The sequence below is a fragment of the Anoplopoma fimbria genome, chromosome 8 (genome assembly GCF_027596085.1).
Source record: "Anoplopoma fimbria isolate UVic2021 breed Golden Eagle Sablefish chromosome 8, Afim_UVic_2022, whole genome shotgun sequence".
NCBI classification, from domain to species: Eukaryota; Metazoa; Chordata; class Actinopteri; order Perciformes; family Anoplopomatidae; genus Anoplopoma; species Anoplopoma fimbria.
The window spans coordinates 26191434-26201062 of record NC_072456.1 but is presented as its reverse complement, the minus strand read 5'-3'; the positions used below and the strand labels follow the sequence as shown (position 1 = coordinate 26201062).

At 36.9% G+C, this 9629-nt stretch overlaps 1 protein-coding gene across 1 annotated transcript in view; it reads right to left on the bottom strand.

Annotated features, from left to right (window-relative positions):
* clocka (clock circadian regulator a) overlaps positions 1-5344 on the bottom strand; it is a 53400-nt gene extending 48056 nt beyond the window's left edge. Inside the window, exon 1 of the mRNA XM_054602794.1 lies at positions 5255-5344. The gene's annotated coding sequence lies outside the window, so the exon portion shown is untranslated. The remainder of the gene's footprint in view (positions 1-5254) is intronic.
* Positions 5345-9629: the final 4285 nt, after the last annotated feature.

Here is a 9629-nt window from a genome sequence, read left to right as displayed (position 1 = left end):
AGGAGCAGCAGTCCTCGATGCAGAGGAGGCTTGTTTTGCCACAGTTCTTAAAAAATGAAATATCAGGATGCATCCTTTTAAAATACAATGCTACTTAATCAAGCTTTTCTATATGATTAAGATGATTTGAATGATATTTCCTCCTGTGTTCAAAACATCTTACAAATAAGTCAAAAGTGCATTTATTTAAAAAAAAAAAAAAGCTTCTATCATTATGTGGTAGTCTGATAAGGAATGTACTGCAAAGGGCAACGTGTCTTTCAGTAATTTTCCAGTCACTGACTGTGATAAAGACTTTCAGTTTCATACTTGATGAAAAAACAACAAACTTGATGAACCAGACAAAGAGTCTGCAGCCATGCTGGTGGATCTGGAAGGTGTGTTTAAGGCACAGCGGTGCTTTGAGTTCAACGCCAGCATGGCTACATGCTCAAACAACACATGTTCATGGCAAATTGATCCAACAGTGGAGGTTCGCCGATGATTATTGGCAGATCTGAAAGTGACGTTTCGAGCTAAAGCTCTTCTTCAGACTCTGGTCTTGCACCCGTGCATTAAAAAACAACAAACCACCTTTAACAGGGATTCCTCTCCCAGTATGGACATTTCATTATCATTTGAATTGTTTGATTTAAAGGAATTATAATCTACCAGCGTTTCGACATGACATTGTTTTGTATTGCTCACCAACACTACCATCACTAGAGCCATGCTGTTAAAGTTAAAAATAAATAAACATAGTTGTCAGTCAAACAAATGGAGACTCAACGAGTCAGTTCAGTAATCAGGTGACCTTCTGGTCTGTCTGACGCCTCATAAAGGGCAAGTTTGGTGTTTTTTCAGTCGACTTCAATGTTCCTTCAGGCAATCACAAACTCAACTTGACAGTCTAGACCTTTAAATTTAAGTGGTAAAAAAGACCTGGAAAGTAAATCTCTGTATTTGCAGTGCCTCAAATAGATTTCTCAATGGAGCTCATCATAATAGCTTCTGTTTAAATTGAGAAAAATAGCTCTAAGAGGGTTGTCTGCAGACAGCCTGTATCACATGTTTAGGTAAACTCCGCTGTCATGGCAACCCTTGTGTTTTCTTCATCATCTACGTCACACCCAGACACCCGAGAGCAGGGCATTTGCGAAACAGAGGAAAGACTGGTAAAGATTAAGAACTCTATTTATATATTTTTTTATTGAATGAGCAAGAGTCTTGGGTTTAATGCATATATTCCAAGACAGGGAATGAAATTTCATTTCATTTTGACCTTGGGGATAAAGATCAACGAGATAGGGGTAATTTTAATAAAAATGGTTAAAAGAAACAATTAGTGAACGCTGTTTACAATATTCTTGTCAAAGCTGAGAGTAAAGAAGATCTGTTACAAAACATGTCTAATAAATGGAATAAAGAGCTTGGTTCTAAGATTACCACGAAATAAAAATGCACGTTTAATTCAGTATAAATTCATGACAAGTATATACTATAGTAGAGACACAATCCATAAGTTTGTCACCTGCTCCTCAGATAAATGCCTTTTTGGTACTGTGATAAACTTAAAAAACTGATTTCAAGAACCTGCAATTGTAAATTAAAAGACCTAAAACTCACTGGTTCTATTAGACATGACTGCAGTCTGCCACAACACAGACTTGGTACTCAGTTTAGCAGCAGATAAGCAGGAGGAGGGTGATCCTCCTCATTCTGCTCCAAGTGTTGGGAAATATCTAGGATAATGATATGCAGATTTTAACAGCCGGAAAGCTAAAGATTCACCGACAAGGAGGTCATGTAAACCAACAAAAAAAACAAAAACACGAATGAATAAATTACTCGGTCAAACTTCCTGTCTGAGGCGGCATCAAGGCGTGCACATCAAGGAGTGCACATCAAGGCGTGCACATCAAGGAGTGCACATCAAGGCGTGCACATCCTGGTGACATGCATCCACTTAGCAATCAATAGATATGATTCCCCCCTCGGGTTACAGGCAACCGAGGACGGTTTTAAATATATAAACATATATATAACCTTATATATATAATCTGTAAATGTATTTTAAATGGTGTTTTAATTGTGTGCTTGTATTTTTATGTTTTTATTTTTTGAGATTTTGTGACTGTATTGACCTGCAGCCTATGGAAAGCACTTTGTACTCCGCGTTTGAAAAGTGCTATACAAATAAAATGATTATTATTATTATTATTATTTAGCTTGTGAAGCTTGTCACCAAACTGCTGCCTCGTTGAACCAAAAAAAAAAAAACACCTCGACGTCGGGCAGCCAGCTGAGTTTCCACTCAAGGAGCCCCACACATCCACAGGCCCGGCAGCACTAAAAGGGGTCTTTGTTTTTTTGTGTTTTCCCTCCACGGCCCCGACAGACAGGAATGTTTGAGAGGCCCCCGAGCAGCAGCGGTTGGCAGGGGGCCCCTAGGACCTGGAGTGCTGCCGAGCCTCCTGTCCCAACGGAGCAGGATCTGAGTCAGGGGCCTCGAAACCGATGCCAAGTGGGTCACTGGAGTCCAGAAGGAAGATTGGCAGAGCAAGAGAAGCAATAAAGAAAATATACTGCAGACCTACAGCCCTGCAGGACGACAGTCTGTAATCAAAATGTATAACCACACACATTCAATCTCAAGGACACCTCGGCAATATATATATATATATATATATATATATATATATATATATATATATACTCTATTTATGCCAACCAGTCGGCCATTTTTGTTTCCACAATAACCAGCAGTAGCACTCTAAGAAAGTCGAACCATTAGAAAGCTAAATAACCGAAGCCTTTACTCAACTTTGCTCTGTATGAGTGTTTGTTCTTGTAGTTTCCCAGAAGACTTTGCACCATTATTATTTTCAAGGCCAACAAAAAATAAAATAAATCACCCTTTATTGATTGCCGTTAATCACAGATAAAGGGAGCACTCTAAACTGCTATTCATCACGTAGAACTCACTGATCTGAAATAACAACCTCACAAGATCCATTTGATTAACTCACTGATGACAGAATATAAATCAACAGCTTAAGAAACTAATAAATCAGCAATCCAGCTAAAACGCGACATTCTGGTATGTTCTGCTTTAGTCTGAACGTGTTGTTGCTGTAAATCAGATCAGAAAAATGAATTTCAGTTAGAGTCATATTTGGCATCATGTTTTGAAAAGAACTTCTTCACTGCTGAAGTGTGATCAGCATCAGAATCACCTTTGTGTATTAAGTATGATCGCACAAACAAGGAATTTAACTCCATTTTTTTAACCTTCCACTCTCGATGTACTCACAGAAATAGAAATAACAGGACACCAAAGCCGGACAAATAAAAGTAAAGAATAGGCAGGACTGTTAAAAATAGGCGTATATATATATAAAATGTTATAAATATATATAAAAAGAACCAATGACCAGCAATAAAGCAAGAAATAAAATGTCTTTATACCAGTCAAGTGTTTTTGCAAATAGGGCAAAGATTTAAATTCTGAATGGAGACACATGGACTGGATGATTATGTACAGTTTGTGCATCTAAAGATTACTATATACTGTTATAAATGTGTGCATTAAAAACTTGAAAGTTTTCATCCATAACGACTGCAGAGGATATTTCGGTGTTGCTATACGTCAAAAACGAGGAAAAAATGCGACAGAAAGGATTTCAACTTTTCTTACATACAACATTTTCCTGTGAAGCATTTCATGAGAGATTAAAATGTAAACTAATTTTACAAGACTTTTATGACTCTTTAAGACACCTTTGGAGCTGCTGAACTTTTACACCGAAGGTAAGATAACAAAAGAGATTAGCAGCAGTAACTCACGTTAAATGCATCTCATGCATTCATGGCCTCGTCTCGTGTGCCACATTCTGAATATCTTGTGAGGATTGTGGCTCTAATGGTCCTTTCATGGTTGAACAATTAGAGACATATGCATGTAAGCCATAGAAATCATTGCTTTAAAAGGGGAACTCCAACAACTTTACACATCAAAGTCTGTTCACAGGTCTTTGGGGATACAAATGAATGTGTGAAACCAGTTGTATAAAGTATGTTGTAACTTGGGTCTGAAGACTACAAGCTTGAGACTCTGGAGTTAGAAATAACTAGCCACTACCAGCATAATACATCTCAATCTCTCTACATAATGTCTATGTCAGTAGCTGAGGTGCATTGTGGGTAATGTAGGTACCAGGTTTTGAAAGAAAGAGGTCATGTGGAATAAAAAAAAAACATATCTCTGGTTTTAAGGTTTGTTTGTTTTTAAACTGTCAAGTGTGAGTCCAACAAAGTGCTAAATGTTGAATTGATTGAGTGCATGTTTGGCGTACAGTTTGCCTTCAGGGCCTTTCTGACAGAAATGTCCTTTGGTTAAGGCAACAAACCTACTCAGTTAGATTCAGGAAATGATGATGGTTTCTGTCAGAAAGCCCGGAAGGCAAACTTCTGCCATGTGCACAGATTCCAAAAAAAGCAAGTTCACCTTGCCGTGCCATCTGGCGTCACAAATAGAAATAAACAGTGTAGAAAAATATACATCATCTTTGAAAAAGTTGGCTTTTTCTACTCAGAAATGATTAAAAACTAACCTCTTTAGATTTAGATTTAGTTTTAAACTTGAAAAACTCCAAGGACTAAATGTTGTAGAAATAACTATACGATTAAGAACTTCTTGATTTTGACTGCTTGTCTCATGCTACATCAACAAACATACATGAACGTGAAAGTGTCAAACTGAATATAATAACACAAGGTAGATATTATCATGAACATGATAATCAAGACTGAGTTTAACCCATAGTTTATGCCTACAGTTTGGGGAATATTAAACTGTTAACAAGTTAATATAAAGAATGTTTAGAAGAGATGGGTTTTTTTTAGTACTAAAATTATTGGGATTTAGATAAACAAGCAAACACATAAACAGCTTGGAAAGACGCAGCAATATTAGCAATACAGATTAATCAAAAGTGTCAGCAGAGCCATTTATAGTATCATCTTATTTTAATGAAAATCATTTAAAATGCAGCAGTGACTCAGTTAAAACCATTTCATTTCCATATTCATCATATTCAGATGACACATCGACAGATCGAACAAACTGCAGATCCAAAAATAAACACAAACTGAATGGATGTTAAATAGTCTCTGAATTCGGCTACAAAGAGACTTAAATAGCCAGGTTGTTTGACCCTGAAACAGTCCACTGCTGCAACCAAAAATTCAGAAGTTGACGTCCAAGATGTCTTACCTTTTTGTCTCCGAGTCGATGGTTAATTAAGTATCCGCTTCACCTCATGACGGATGAGTCGGTCGTCAACTCCCGTCTGAATCCTTCACCTGTTGAACAGAATGAGAGAGAGAAATAGAAACAATCTCACACGTCTGAATCAGAACTCAAACATCTGGGTCATCGTGAGCCTCCCACTGCTCTGCAGAAATAAGAGAACAGCTCTGAACACACACACACAAACACACCTACAACACACACACACACACACACACACACACACACGAGTCTCTCGGAAGTTCATTCATTCACTACTCGAGCCCCTGGCCATCAGCTGGGAAGGGGGTTTATTTTTAGGTAATGTACACAAAAGCATCTGCTCATAGAAACGCATGAATGTAAAGCTCATTAGAGTAAAAAAAATATTTCATAACTCTTGTCACGATCAAGAACTCCGTCATACTCTCACGTAAAAACACGTTTCAGTCCAGTCAATGGTTGAAATCTTTTGTTTGATTTATTTGTGGGTTGGAGGAGTCAATAGCATTTCCATTCCGTGTTGGTTTTTTCCATCCATCCACAGATACACTTGACTGGTTTCCTCTATAGAACAGCTTTGACTAAATATCTTGAAAACAATCTTAGTAACAGTATTTGATTTTAATAAAACAAGATTTATTTTAAGTCTAGAGGGTTAGATGTAAACTTTGTTTCTTATATATCCTCATTATCTACCCAATATTTCCTCCTCATTGTCAGAGTTTTGGTTCATTTGGTGAAAAAGAAAAAAAATATTTCAATGAAATCTTAAGCAAAGAGGTAAAAATGAAACACCAAATTATGGATTTTATTTATTACTTTGTCATTTGCAAGTGACTTCTTCATGTCAAGTGTTATTTGTATATCATAGGATATAAATAACAATATTCTTTACCATTTCTAGTATTTTTTAAATAATTATTTTCATTATTTTGCAAAGCATTATTGTTTTCTTTTAAATAAACAGACACTACATTAACACTGAACAAGTATAAGCATCCAATGCATCTTTATGTGTTATTTTTATATTCACTACTGACACTAGTAAATATGAAAGCTCATCTAGTGTTTACTTTCTGCAGAAGTTCCTCCACTTCAGATCCACTGAGGTTTTTTTAAACGTTTGGAGTCCGGTGCTTCACCTTCTTTAGACTTTGGTTTTCGTCATTCTTTATTCTCAACTCAACTTTTCTTTCCAATTTCTGTCTGTGCACATGGCGGTTTCATCCCCTTTCATGTGGACCGACGGGGCGTTTTCTAGTTATCATCATTTGATATACGAGGACAAAAGGTATTATTCTTTAATAAGAAAACAGGTACGAACTGTTCTGTGGTTTAAGAACACGTTACAAATACGAATTCAGACTTTTCTCAAAAACTAAATTTAAGAAGAAGAGGCCCAATCCTCTCAGCTGTCAGAGATACTATCCTGCGTTGTTAAAGGATTTCTCTGCTGCTGACGTTGCGGTCAGAGGATGTTCTCTTTTTAGAGCCTTAGGAAGCCAAACAGTAAAGTGAAATAGTATCGTAAATCTCTTGGGAACGTCTAGTCCGTGTATTTAATGAATCTTTTCATTTACTCTATTCAGGAACTAAGGAGCAACCTACATGTCAGCATTTGATAGTAGTACATGTTCATTTTTACTTTCTTTTTTCCAATATCACTCGTGGAGGATAATTATTACATCTTGACAATTTATGCCATGAAACTCCATTGTTGTCCAAAAACACATTAAAAACACATAAAAGGTCCATGCAGCTGCCTTGGTGGACATATTCCTTCATTACAAAAAACATGGTCAGTGTCAGTTAGTCTGGAGGTTCAGAGTCTTTGTTTGAGGCTTTTTGGGTAAATAAAACAAATATTCTGCAACAGTGTTAAAAGGGAGAGCAGGAAAGTGAAACACAGCTTCATACCGTGAGATTATCTCCCAACAATGGATCGTTGTTTGTGAGATAATATCTCAACAAACAGCATTTTGCAGACCAAATATTGGCGTCACGAGATTAATGTGCTGCAGGATCACGAGAGAAGTAGACGTCAGTTTGTAGCCACAACAAGACTGGTGAAGTCAGCTGTTTAAATGGCTGTTATGACACACAGTCACGTGTCCTAAACAACATTTAGACGAGAATGCTAAATGTAGTATCTGAAATCCTTCACACAAAGACAAATCAAACCCTGAAGGACTGCGACAACAAACGGCGCCGATCTTTTACCACATGCATTTAAGCTTTGACCTCATGACAGCAGCGCCGACATACTGTAGTAAACATATGGTCGACCATGACTGATGAAATTAGTTATATTAGAAAACAGTTTTTCAAGGGTTGTGATGCGTGAAAAGCCTTCTGGCGTTTTAATCTTATACTTGAATTGTGAACACTTTGGTTGTTGCAACACGTGATTTTTGGAAAAATATGTATTTAAGTCAATGGCGAGATATAAAATACATTTTTGATCTTGTTTGAATTGTGCCATGAGTTACTTTTTAGATGTTTGCCAATTAAAAAGATAGTTTTCCGCGTCAAGAAAGTGGCATTTTGTTGTAAAACTCTAGAAGTATAAGACTACACGCCCAAAAGCATTGTTAGTGACGTCTCTATCTGAAGCTACAATGTCTGTGTGATTTGTACCAGGAGGTGGTTTCTCACCAACAACGGGTCTATGTTGTTCGTTCTCTTTCCGGAGGATAAAAAGAATCACTGGATAAAACATATTAGGTAAGAAAAACATAACATTTGTACGTGGAACATAGCTAAATTAGCTCGCTAAATAGCAAGCCAAGCTAACGTCAATGTTGGTGATGTACAGTGTGAGAGACGAGAGCTGTAGTTCACTCATCGATACTACAACAAACTGCGTCTTGCAAAATTGGCTTTTAAATTGACAAACATCCTATATTTAATTCAAGGCAGAATTCAAACTGGTTCAAAAATATATTTGTCTCCCGCTGTTCCCAAAACAAGGTCCCATGGGGGAAGCCTGATGGTGCGGGACTTCACATTTATACAGACTCCTGCAGGTTTTCCAAACTTCAGCATTCATGAACAGATCTCCAATTTGTAAGGAGCGTCCCAATGAATCTGCTGACTATCAGTACATTACATTACATTACATTACAGTCATTTAGCAGACGCTTTTATCCAAAGCGACTTACAGGAAGTGTATTCAACATAGGTATTCAAGAGAACTACTAGTCACCAGAAGTCATAAGTGCATCTCCTTTCTTAAACAAGCATCTCAAAGCATAAGCCAGAGCAAAAGTATAGTGCAGAGGCAAATTACTACGAAAACAATAATTGCAACAGACTAATCCGAATATAGTAAGTGCTACAAACTACTACGAATAGGATAAGTGCAGTAAACAAATACAAATTCAATAAGTGCAGCGAACTGATACGAATACAGTAAGTGCAACAACTAATACGAGTGCAATAAGTGCTACGAGGAAGGCTCAGGTATCAACATTAATGATAGAAACACCACTTTAAATCAGTCAACTGAATGATTCAAGCTGCACACAAACATTAAGCCAAAGCTTAAGACCATCACATCTGAATCTACGCTGGCTTCCCCCACCTCTCCAGTCCCGAGGTCAAGGTCAGTTTATAGTGTTTAAACCATCGACTGTATATAAGAAGTGGACGTAGTCATGGTGACGTCACCCAGTAACCTATATTCTAATTACAGTGCAATTAGCCACCATAAACCAGATATAAAAAGAGTCATGCAAAAAGGACAAAAAATGTTTTTGTCATACTGCCCAACACTACAAGCGACAATGAAACACATGGGTAGTAGATAATGGTAATAATCTGCCTCTCCTCACCTGCAGCCAGCAATAAACAATGTGTCAAAGTATTTCTCAATGCTCCACTATCAGCTCCAACAATTTTGGATAGTAAACTGTATTATTAAATCTATTGTGTGCTTGTAAGGTAAGTTATTGTTATTTAACAATTCAAATATTCATCATAAAATACTGTAAAATAACTTCTTAAAGACATTTTTAGCTTATAGGGGAAAAAAATTGAAAGTTGTCTAGTTTTTCCTTATTAAATCAGATGGGAATTAAAACAGAAAGTCAATTTCTATTTATTTATATAGCATTTATATAAGTGATCTCGAGACACATCCTATAGAGCAGGTTTAGACCCTCCTCTATACATTTCAGCTGGCATTTTGATTATCTTGGAAATCGCTTTTCGCTTTTCGTCTGACTGATAAATTCTAAAGTTCAGCTCTACTAATCATCACAAAGGTTGTTACCATCGTCTTTAAATGTGAAGGAAGCCACTTCAACGTGATCGAATACGACAAACAAACATCTATAGTAGATAGTTGCATTATGCA